Here is a 12,178-nt window from a genome sequence, read left to right on the forward strand (position 1 = left end):
AGTGCAGAGCCAGGAGTAACCCCTGTGCATCGCCAGGTGTGACCCCTCCCAAAAAAAAAAAAAACAGCAAAAAAAAAAAAATGAAGAAAGACTAAAATGACTGTCTGTACTTTCAATGAATGTACGCTGGCATCAGAAGCATCCATCCCTCGATGGTGCAAGTGCAGAAGATCAAGTACGGCATCATTGGTCTGACTGAAATTAGAAGGCATCAATCACATCACACCATTTTTGACACTGGAGATGATCTGTTCCTCGGAACATGTGACAACAGAGGCATCGGTGGTGTCGGTGTCCTTGTCTACAAGAACTTGGTCATGAGCATTGATTCATTCAATGCCTAACAGCCCAATTCAGATGATTATGCTCGAATAGATAGTAGTTTCTGATAGTTTCTATCTTCTTCGTTTACGCACCTATCTCCAACTACAATGAAGAAGAAATCGAGAAGTTCTACATGGAGCTGGAGAAGTTCTATAAAGAAGATCACACCTTCTACAAGATCATTGTTGGTGATTTTAATGCCAAGATAGGACCAAGAAGGTCGCCTGAAGAACTCCACATTGGGTCCCATGGCCTAGAATGGAACGAACAGGGAGAGAGGCTGTCTGAGTTCATCATGTCGACCAAAACCATTCATGGTAGCTCACAGTTCCAGAAGGTCGAATCTAAACGCTGGACATGGGAGTCTCCTGGTGGACAGTTCCACAATGAAATTGACCACATCATATTCAATCGACAGTTTTACCTGATCAATGTTGCTGTTGTCCAAAATTCCAAATGGGATTGGACCACCATCTCCTTTGTGCAAAATTCTACTTCACAGAGCGGGGAGAAAGGACTGCAAAGTTAAAGTTTAAGAAGGGAACTCCCAGAATGACCACCAACTAGGAGCTCTTTGGCACTATTGTGGCAATGTGGGAAGATCCTGTCATTGACAACATCGACGAAGAATATGATCGACTGGTTCAGCACCTCCATGATTGCTTGAAAAATGCCAAGAGTGAGAAAACCACAAACAGACTCCTGTCTTCAGAAACTCTCGAGCTCATTCGCCAACGTGGTTTGGCACAAGCCTCAGGCAACCTCAAGCTAACGTCTGAGCTCGCAAAGCTGTGCAGAGAAGCGATAAAGGAATACCTCAAAGAGAAGAGCAGCAGTGTTGGCCGATGTGGCAGAAGCCAGGAAAAGTATTCGCAATGTTCGCCTGTCCTTTGCCAACTACAAGACCACCTGGCTCTGCACAGGGGTTACTCCTGCCTCTGAACTCAGGAATTATCCCTGGAGGTGCTCAGGGGACCATATGGGATGCTGGGAATGGAACCTGGGTCGGCCGAGTGCAAGGCAAACACCCTACCCGCTGTGCTATCACTCCAGCCTCCCCCCCCCACAATTCTTTTTTTTTTTTAATTTTTTATTGTGGAAAGTTACAAAGTTATAAAGTTTTCAGGTTTAAATCTCAGTTATACAATGCTCGAATACCCATCCCTTCACCAGTGCTCATATTCCACCACCAAGAAACCCAGTATAGCTCCACCCCGCCCCCTCACACCCCAACCCCCCCCACGCCCCTAGCCCCCCTACCCTAAGCCCCCCCCCCGCCTGTGTAACTAATAAATTTCACTTTACTTTCACTTTGATTGCATACAATATTTCAACAAAACTCACTATTATTGTTTGGAGAGTCTCCCCACAATTCTTTTTTTTTTTTTTTTTTGCTTTTTGGGTCACACCTGGCGATGCACAAGGGTCACTCCTGGCTCTGCACTCAGGAATTACCCCTGGCGGTGCTCAGGGGACCATATGGGATGCTGGGAATCGAACCCGGGTCGGCCGCGTGCAAGGCAAACGCCCTACCTGCTGTGCTATCACTCCAGCCCTCCCCACAATTCTTGATGAAGACTTTTACACAGTAGTTAATCTGGATTAGGCAATTAAAGCTTTGCAGTTTTCATTTTCTTGGGAGAGGGGGAGGGTTCCGGGTTGGGGGCATAGGGCTAGGAGGATCCATTCTTGAACCATGCTTAGGGTCCTGGATTGCTCCTGGTGATATTTCACCAACCAGGCCCCATTTAATACTAGTGCCTTGTTAGATGTCTCTGCTGTCCTGGTGAGCAACCTAGCTTTTGTGCTTAAATTATCTTACTGAATATGCATATATCTATATTTTCTTAGAACCTTTCCCTCAACCTATGATTTCTTTTCCCTTTTCTCTCATACCAGTGTCTTTGCTAGAGCTGCTGTGGGTGTAACCAGGGCCTGCTGCATGCAAAGCCTGAATTTCTGCATGTGAAGCTACTTCTTTTAGCTTTACTGGGGTCAAATTCTTACTTCGGAGCACTGCTTTCGATGTTTATTCTTGCCAGATTCTGAGCTCATTTCCCCTACATTGGTTCACTCTGGCCTTCCTGGGCTGTGAGGATGAGGTTCAGGTTGGCTGCTCTCTTTCTTCCACCTTGGCTCTAAGGAGTTAAGAGACTCTGAACACGCCCTTTAGCTCAATTGAGAAGCTAGTCTATTTGGGGGAACACTGCAGCATGCGATAACCTGTCAAGTATGTTAATGCCCAGGGCCTTACACCCCAAAAGGGCATTAGAAGACTGTGAACTAGTTAAATCAGTAATCGCCAAAATCTTATCAAGACACATGAATATCAAAAACGAGAAAGCAAGATGTGGGAAACAAGCCGCTGGAATTTTCTGGGTGGATAAGGGGCCTGGCGACGAGCAGAAAGAGAGGGTGGGGGGTGGGACGCAATATCTATCCTGATTGATAAATAATCGGGGAGAGGAATCTCAGGAGTGCATTCCAGTGAGCAGGGGCTGGTCCACGCCGAGGCGACAAGCCCTTCGGCGCTATTTCGGGACGCAGGGTCACCGGCCGGCTACGGGTCCGCGTCCCGGCTGCCGGACTCACGCGAGCGCCGCGCCCACCCGAGCCGGCTCCGGGACCGCGGGCCGCAGCCCGACCCCGCCCGCGGCCCCCGCAGCCCTGGGCCGGCGCGTCCTTCGGCGCAGGCACCTGTCTGGCCGCCCCTCGCGGCGGGGTCCTCGAGCGCCTCGGGGCAGCGCCGTGATTGGCTGCGGCGCGCGGAGCGCCGGCCCCGCTTGACAACCGCAGTGTGCGGGAGGCTGGGCTGAGCTTCTCGGGCCCGGGAGGGGCAGACGCGCCGAAGGACGGACCGACGAGGCGATGGACTGACGCGCGGGCGGCCGCACGGAGGACCGACGCCCAGCCCCAGCCCGCCGCCTTCACGCTCCCGCGCCGAGCCCGGGCCCAGACGGCCGTACTCCGCCGCCGCCGCCGCCGCCGCTTCCTCCGGGCTTGCCCCGGAGCCCTCAGGTGAGCGACGCGGGCGGCGGGGGCAGCTCGCCTCGAGTTGCCATGGTCACTGGTCGCCACCTGTCACCGCCCGGCCCGGCTGGGCGCCCCCCGGGGCGGTGTCCGCGGCGCTGCCGGGTCAGGGCACGGGTTGCGGCGGAGGCCGGACGCGGACCCCGGCGCCGCCGGCCGCGCGACCCGAGGCCCCGGCGCCGGGATCACGCCTCCCGCTCGGCGCCCGGGGTCCGGGCCGGGCCGCCCCGCGGGTCTGCGGAGCCGCCGCGCGGAGGGCACGCCCCGGCCGGCCGGCCGAGCCCCGAGCTGCGGGACTGGGCGCCGGCGCGCCCGTCCTCTCTCCCACGGCCGCGGGGACGCTCGGGAGCCGAGCCGGGCCCCAGGGGTCGCCCGTGGGATCCGGATCCCGGGCGGAGGGCGCGGGCGTGGCGCCGCGGGAGTGGCGGGACGCCGCTCGGTTTGGGCGAGAAGGTGAGGGGGGTTGGGCGGAGAGGGTGGGGACGGGGTGGACGAGCCTCGGATCCCCCTGTCCCGAGACCCGGCGTGCGAGCTCCCTTCTGGCAGGGTCCTAGAGCGGAACGTTTTTTGGCAACTTGATTCTCTTGGCACGATCAGAGAAGTCTTTGTTCCACCCAGATTCATAGGTTGTGATACTCGCACTTATTTCCCTCCCTTTGTTGTAAGACTTCACGGAATGCTTCAAAAGTTAATGGCACAGAAATGAGCGTGCTGGTCTTTTTTTTTTTTTTTTTTTAAATAGGCTATATATTTTTTCATTGCCACCGTGTGTGTGTGTGTGTGTGTGTGTGTGTGTGTGTGTGCGCGCGCGCGCGCGTGTACATTTTTTGGTCTCTGGTGTTGGCATGTGTTACATTAGGATTTTTACCAGAAGGGAGAAATGCCGAAGAGACCATTTTCATTTATACGGCATGTTCTTGAGGTCTCATGTAGGGGAGAAAAAGATGTGATGATGAATAATTTTACATTGGGTTTTAGGACATAGGTTGCTTCCATACAGATAAAACAGAAAATCACACAGTGACAGAAAAGACAAACAATTAAGATGTAATATAAACTCTTTGATAAATAAACCAAAATATTTGATTTTAAGATTTTAAGTCTTATAGATATATCACTCTGTGTGTGACAGAGAAGGAGAGAGAGAGAGAGAGAGAGAGAGAGAGAGAGAGAGAGAGAAGGGATTTTAATCTGTTTTTCTTCCATCCTTCGCTTACTAATTCTTTTCTTAAAAAGAAAAGCACCAGGAATTTATTAGAACAGGGGTGCTGTCTTATGTTCCTATTTATGTAATTGTGTTCTGCCTTTTTTGTTGTTTATGCACTCTACTTTCTTGGTTACTGAGTGGACAAGCAGTCTGTGATATGCTTGATAATGCTTCAGTTAGTTATTCACTTTTCTTTAGTAGATCAGTAAGGTGGAGGTCATATTTGTCTGGATTTGTTTTCCTTTGCTGTTGATTACAATCTTGGAAGAACTACTTAACCCTACTATCTAGATTTTAATTTCTAGATCTGGAAAATGGGTATAGTATCTGCTATGAAACCTTTTTTTGTATATGAATGGATTTTGTTTTTTGTTTTTGGACCACACCTAGCTATGGGTTACCCCTGGCTCTGCACTTAGGAATTACTCCTGACATTGTTCAGGGGACCATATGGGATGCTAGGGATAGAACCTGGGCTGGTTAGGTACAAGGCAAATGCCCTACCCACTACTATCTCTCCAGTCTTTATTTGGTATTTAATAATCCTTTATGTGGATCACTGTTCTTCAGTAATCAAGAAATACTTTAGCTTCCTTGATCTTTGTTTTTCAAATAGGGATATTTGTACTATTTGAAGATAAGTTGTAGTGTTCCAAGAAAAATCTGTGGTCATGTCATGGCCCACAATCAAGGAATTGTCATTAATTTTGCTTGAAAATTTCAACAAAATACTGTTTTTATAATAGAATGCAAAAGGATGTCACACCTTATAGAAAAAGTATAACAAATATTGTCTTAGACTTACCTAATGAATGACATATCCCTCTCAACCACAGAGACATAATGAATTGGTCTCAAGATTATTTGAGGCATGTGCCCTGTTACCGAGCCACATCCTGCCCTTCAAGATTACTTCAATCCTTATTATCTCCTCTTGTGTTTACCCTTGTAAAATTTGAAATGTTGTAGTGGAAGGTTATAGGATTTTAGTAAGATGTTATCCACTGTTGCTTCAACACTTTTTGCTCTTCGTCATTAAGCACGTAGCCAGTGTCTTTCAGCATTAGTGTAATCAGCCATGAAATGAAATTAGAGACTTGTAAAAATCACATAGGTAAAGTGTGGGAACGTTTGACACTGTAGGTTTGACATAGTAGATGCATGGGATAAATCTTAGTATCTTTTCCCTTCCCATCTCCACGTACTAGTATTTTAAATTTTGTTTTTGTTTTTGGGTCACTCCCTTTGATGCTTAGGGATCACTCTTCGTAGGTTTTCGGGGGAACTGTAAGTGGTGTGGGTGATTGAACTCGGGTCCATCATATATAAAGCAAGTGCCTTATCCTTGTAGTTATCATTCCAGCCTCACTTAACTAGAATTTTAACAATCTTCCAAACCCATTCATAGCTGGAAACTTCATTACTCTCTGAACTTCCATGATACTTTATTTGAGATTATTTTATAGTATACTCCATATTTTATGTATATTATTATCATTAATATATTGTAGTGCTGGGGATTGAACATAGGACCTCAAACATGCCAGGCAAGTGCTTTGCTGCTGAGCTACATTCCTGGCCTGTATATTACATACTAGTTTTTTGTTTTTGGGCGTGGTTATTTGTTTTTTTTTTTTCTTGGGCGTGGTTATTTGGGGCACGTTTTATCTTTCTGTACTTGGAGTACCAATGGTACTCAGGGCTTATTCTAGGCTTTGTGCTCCGAATCACTCCTGGTGTGACTTGGGGGATCGGACAGGGTGCTGGGAATTAAACTTGGGTCATCTGTATGAAAGGCAAGCGCCTTACCTGCTGTGCTATCTCTCTGACCCCAAGACACTTAATTTTTGAATTGAATACTGGCTTAAAACCTATACTTACTACAAGAGCCCCTACATGTGTCATGTTTGCCCCCTTCTTTTTCTTTCAGTGCTGATATTGCCAAAAATAATTGAGATTGCATATAAGGCTGGCTATGGTGTGTGCACAATTTTTTTTTTTAAAGCTCATTGGGATTCTCCCATCAAGTTGTGGTGCTTACATAGTTCACTGTGGTACTCACTGTGGTTTGCACTTGTTTTAGTGATTGCTGGGGCTCACACTTGTTGAAGCACACAAGTTATGGTTTTTGTGCTCACCAGGCTTGCACTTCCTAGCCATGGTGCTCCATATATATATAAATGTTTATATATATAAAGATATATATATATGTATACATATATATATTAGTTTCAATGCTCACTGAGGGTCACGTCCCTTTTTGTGGTACTTACACACATACCTGCTTGCTGGGCAGCTGGCAATTGCTAGTACTGGGAATCTCAGTGTAACTGCCAGGTTTAAAAAACAGAGCTGCTAGGATATTGTCAGATGTACGTGAGACAACAGAAATTTGAACTTGTTACCAAACACTGCACCATTCCTCTGAGTGCTCCATGTGATGGGTTTGGACCATAGCTCAGTGAAGGGGTTGTAGTCTAAGATGTGCATCATCGGTGATTTCACCATTGAAAGTTCCTGTGACTACATAACTCATGTCACAACTAGATAAAAGTCAGAAGAAAATATATCTTAGCCCACTATTAGATAAAAAAACAAAACAAAACAGAATCATGAGGCCTGAGCAATAGTACAGAGGGTGAGGTTTGCCTTGCTGACCTGAATTTGATCCCTGGCATCTCATGTGGTCCCTTGAGCACTGCCAAGAGTGATTCCTGAATGCAGAGCCAGGAGTGACCCCTGAGCATCACTGATTGTGGCCCAAACCACCCCTCAAATCAAAGTAAAACCAGAAACAACCTTTTTATACAGAACCAAGTCTTTTTATACTTGTGAAAAACTGAAGGAGTTATGTATTAGCTATTTCTGTTTAGCAAATTACCTCAAAAACAACAAATATTTATCTCATTGGTTCTGGGAATCTGGGCACAGGAGTCTGTTGAGTGATACTGCTTCTGATCTCACCTGAATACTGGCTTTGTGACACTACTCTGTACTCAGTGACATGAGCCTCTGCTCCTGTGGGCTGGCAGACCCAGGGTTTCCATTCTTCACTTACTGTTGCTTAGAGGCTCCCCCAGTTCTTTGCCACTCTTTCCATAAGGTTGCCTCATGACTTGGCAGCTGGGCTCCCTCAGTGAGCAGACTGAGAGAGGGCACATGTCTACTCAGTACAGATACTGCAGTTCTTGAAAGTGACTTCCCAGTCCTTCTATATTCTGAGCAGAAGTGAGTTGCCAAATCCAGTCTGCAGTCAAGGACTGGAAACTACGAAAGGATGAAAGTACAAACGGGTGATTGATGGGTCAGTCTTGGGGATTGCTTACCACAGGGGGCTGTATAAAAAATTCAGTCATTGGAAGCATTTTGTTGTTGTTATTGTTTTCTGGGCCACACCCAGCATTGCTCAGGGCTTATTGCTGGTTCTGCACTCAAGGATCACTCATTGAAGTACTCAGAGGACCATATGGGTTTCCAGGGATTGAACTAGGGTCAGCCACATGCAAGGCAAGCACTCTACCTTTGTACTATCATTATGGCCCCTGAAAATATATGTGTAGAGGATAACAGATCATAAGCTAGGGTAAGCTTTTGAATATTCTGTCATAAATTGGAAGGTGGACTAATTTGTGTGTTAACTCAGTTTTGTGCTAGATTTATAAAAGCTAAGGAAGTCAGAAAAACAAAGCATAGGGAATATTAATATGTGTTTATGGAGTAAAGACTCTGTTCTGTGTCTTCTATTTTTTTAAACTACACCCACAATGCTCAGGGCTTCCTCCTGACTGCTCCAGGATCATTTTTGGTGATGTTTAGGGAACCATATATGGTGCTGGGGATTGAATCTGGTTGGCCGCATGCAAGGTTCCCTACCTGCTGTACTATGCCCCACTCTGTTCTATGTCTTTAATGTTTATATAATTTTTTTTTCAATATTTTGAAGCTTTCATGACTCCTGGTTCAGTATATTTCCTTAGATGATCCTGCATGCTGACCTGTTGACCTAAAAAAACCCATTTTGGAGGACCTGTATTTGACATAGTGGCAACAGTGCTGGCCTGTGAGTGCAAGGCCCTGAGTTCATACCACTTACATGCACCAAATGGAGTGCAGGCAGTTCCACTGTAATGCAGTTACTGTGAGTTATATCTTCACTGAAAATTTGTAAAAGACCAAAGGGAGACAGAATAAAAGTAGTCATACAAGACACCCTGAAACACCTTTTCCTTTCCATAAACTATTCAATTTCTTGTCTAACTAGATTAGGCACCCAGATGTTTAAGGAAGTAATGAAGAATTGACAAGTACTACTTGCCAGATACTAGGGAAATGATGAAAAAGTGTTAAGGTGATACCAGGGCCAGGGCCCAGGACTTAAGGCTTTTGCCTTGCATGTGTCTGATTCTGGTTTGATCCCTGGTTCCACATTGTATGTCATCTGATTTTGAAAGTACATGGTTTTTGCCTCCTTTGCCCCTTTATTTTGTTATGCTCCCAGATGTTCCCTGCAATAATTACGTTCCTTGTTTTGGGACTTCTAGGTAGTCCTTCTGGAGGCGGCAGGCAGGGGTTCAAGAGTGCTCCCAGCAACACTTGGCCTGCTGGGCTGCCTGGACAGTCCAGTGCTAGGCCCAGGAATGCAGTGCTCCTCGGGTTCAGCTTTGATAGGGCCTTCAACTTGGACTTCAATATAAGTACAAGCAGATTTTCCTAGGTAGTGTGGACGTTAAGAGCCAATTTTGATGCTGCTTTGCAGGGAATGTGGCAGTGCCACCAGGGCTATGTCCTTGTGTCTGTGTACCCTTTTTGGTTTTAGCCTGTCCAGCAGATGATATTAATAAAACTGGAGCTGAAAGAGAATTCAAAGGCGTTGTTGATGGCCTGGTTAAAATCTCTAAGTCTGATGGATTAAGGGCCTGAACCATGGCTTTAATGTGTCTGAGCAGAGTAGTATCATCTACCGAACAGCCTACTTCAATATCTATGACACTGTAGAGGGAATGCTTCCAGATCCCAGGAATACTCACATCTGCCTCACTGGATGGTCGCACAGCCTGTCACAGTGTGGATGGATTGAGTTCTTACCGGTTTGACACTGCTACCCTGTGATAAGGAAGTCAGGGTGCAGAGTAACTGAAATGTACACAGGCACCAGTGACTGCTGGAGGAAGATTTCTCATGATACAGCTGTGAAAACTTTTCTCAAAGGCATCTGGTTCAATGTTTTCAGAGGCATGAGTGCGTTTGTGCTTGTCCTGTTTGATGAAGTAAGGAAGTTCTTGCTCTCCCCCTTCTAAATAGGCATGCTCTATTATATAACAGATGTTTCTCGTTTGCTATTGATCAGTGGCAATTACTTGTTGAAAATGGGAAGCAACAATGCTTATCTAACTGGTTTTTTTAAAAAGCCATTTCCCTGATGGTGATGGTGCCTTAATTAAAATTTTTGTCACTTCTGAGAAATAAAAAATTGAAGAAGTAAAAAAAATCTGAAATTTAAAATAAATTCCTTGGTGGTGTTGACATGGGTATTGGTGTCAGGATTTGTGTCCTATCACTAAGTATTCAGCTGTTGTTGGGATAGATGTTTTGCCATAATGTAAATACCAAACTAGTTTCTTTTTTTCTCTGGGCACAGAGATCACTCCTGGTGGAAGCTTGGGGTCCAAATGGCGTGCTGGGGATCGACCCTGGGTCAGCTGGGGGCAAGACAATCATCCTACTGGCTGTACTATCACTCTGGCTCACTTTTCTCTTAACCTTATAAAGCTGAGTGTCTTCATATGTAAATAGGAATAAAATTGCCTATCTCCAGATTGTTATGAAGCCCAGCTAAATAATGTAAGATCTTAGAATTGTGCCCGAGTTTTTGCATTGTAAATGTTAATCCTATCTAGAGATTCTTTAGTTGTCAGTAACAACATAGAAAAGCTTGAGATATAATTCTATACTTTTTCATTTTATAGTTATTTTTACTGGTGCCCACTCGAGCAAATTGATGAACAATGGGACGACAGTGCTACAATTATTTCTCTTATTTTTTGTTTCTTGCAGAGCAAGTCACATGTGACTGTACTCAGGGCTTTCTCCTGGTTCTGTGCTCACAGATCACTTCTGGCAGTGCTCAGGGAACCATATGGGAGCTTGTGATTGAACCTGGGTCAGTGGTGTGCAGGGCAAGCACCTTACCTGCTGTACTCCCTCTCCAGCCCTTTTAATATGAATACTGTTTTAATATAGTCTCATTCTTCTCTCCTCATGGGTAGCCACATAAACATTTTGATAGTTCTCCAGGTCTTTCTTTTCTTAATTATTATTATTTTTTTTAGGGGGGCTGGTGGTAGCAGTGCTGCATCTGGCTGTGCTCAGGGTTTAATCTTGGCTTTATGCCTGGGGATCACTCTTGGCTTAGGGACCATATGTGGTGCTGAGGATAAAACGTGGGTCAGCTATTTGCAAGGCAAGCACTTTACTGCTGTACTATGTCTCCGGATCTTCCAGATCATTCTGAGCTATTTATTTATACACAGAAATTATGCCCTCCCTTTAAAAAAGTTAAATGACCTATATACATTCAGTCAGCATATATTTATTGATTAGCTGTTTGGTTCTGTGATGTGTCTTTCTATTTTTTTCCCCTGCACCCCCCTTTCTATTTTTTTTTAATTGAATCACCATGAGAACAGTTATAAAGCTTTCCAGTCTAAGTCTCAGTCATACAATGATCAAACACCCATCCCTTCACCAGTGCCCACCCTCTACCACCAAGAACCCCAGTATATCCCCTATCCCATCCCTCCCCCTGCCTATGTGGCAGATGATTTCCACCTTACTCTCTCTCCACTTTGGTCACATTTACTATTTTGACAAAAGATCCATCATTATTATTTGGTTTTTTTTTTTTTTTTTTTTTTTTTTGCTTTTTTGGGTCACACCCAGCGATGCACAGGGGTCACTCCTGGCTCATGCACTCAGGAATTACTCCTGGCGGTGCTCGGGGGACCATATGGGATGCTGGGATTCGAACCCGGGTCGGCGGCGTGCAAGGCAAACGCCCTACCCGCTGTGCTATCACTCCAGCCCCAATCATCATTATTATTTGGAATTTTCCCCAACATTCAGACCTGCTGAAAGGCATCATTAGATAATTTGTCTTCTATTGCTGATATGAAGAGCATTTTGGATTTCTGATATTTTAGTAATAAGTCTGGAGGGATTTCTGCCTAAAGCTGCTGGGTTCCAAGATTGTTTTGTGTGCCTCTGGGATGATGGCCATTCAGAAGCCAGGAGCTTTTCTTGGGCGGCAACGAGGGGCCTCGTTGGGGTGGGAAGAGGGGTTGGTTCCACCCCCCCGCATCCCATTAGGCCCTGTGTGTCGAGTCACTGCATTCTCAACCTGGCTGTCCAATAGGCTCAGAAAAGGTGGCAGCCACTATGCCGTCGGGGAGAAAAGGCAGAAGGGACAAACACCTTTACCCACCCGGGGTGGCACAGTGCCATAGTTTAATGCTCAGTCCAGATGCATTTCTTCCAAAAACCGCTAGGTTCTGAAGTTGGTTTGTGTGCCTCTGGGATGATGGCCTTTCAGGAGCCAGGAGCCATTCACGGGCTGGGCAA

At 45.9% G+C, this 12,178-nt stretch overlaps 1 protein-coding gene and 1 pseudogene across 2 annotated transcripts in view; both read left to right on the plus strand.

The window, feature by feature from the left end:
• Positions 1–3,104: 3,104 nt before the first annotated feature.
• The window catches only part of WDR47 (WD repeat domain 47), an 87,133-nt gene continuing 78,059 nt past the window's right edge, over positions 3,105–12,178 (plus strand). For both annotated transcript variants that reach the window (XM_004620044.2, XM_004620045.2), the window contains exon 1: positions 3,105–3,342. The gene's annotated coding sequence lies outside the window, so the exon portion shown is untranslated. The remainder of the gene's footprint in view (positions 3,343–12,178) is intronic.
• On the plus strand, positions 7,839–9,858 carry LOC129404974 (ADP/ATP translocase 2-like; annotated as a pseudogene).

This window comes from Sorex araneus, chromosome 5 (genome assembly GCF_027595985.1).
Source record: "Sorex araneus isolate mSorAra2 chromosome 5, mSorAra2.pri, whole genome shotgun sequence".
NCBI classification, from domain to species: Eukaryota; Metazoa; Chordata; class Mammalia; order Eulipotyphla; family Soricidae; genus Sorex; species Sorex araneus.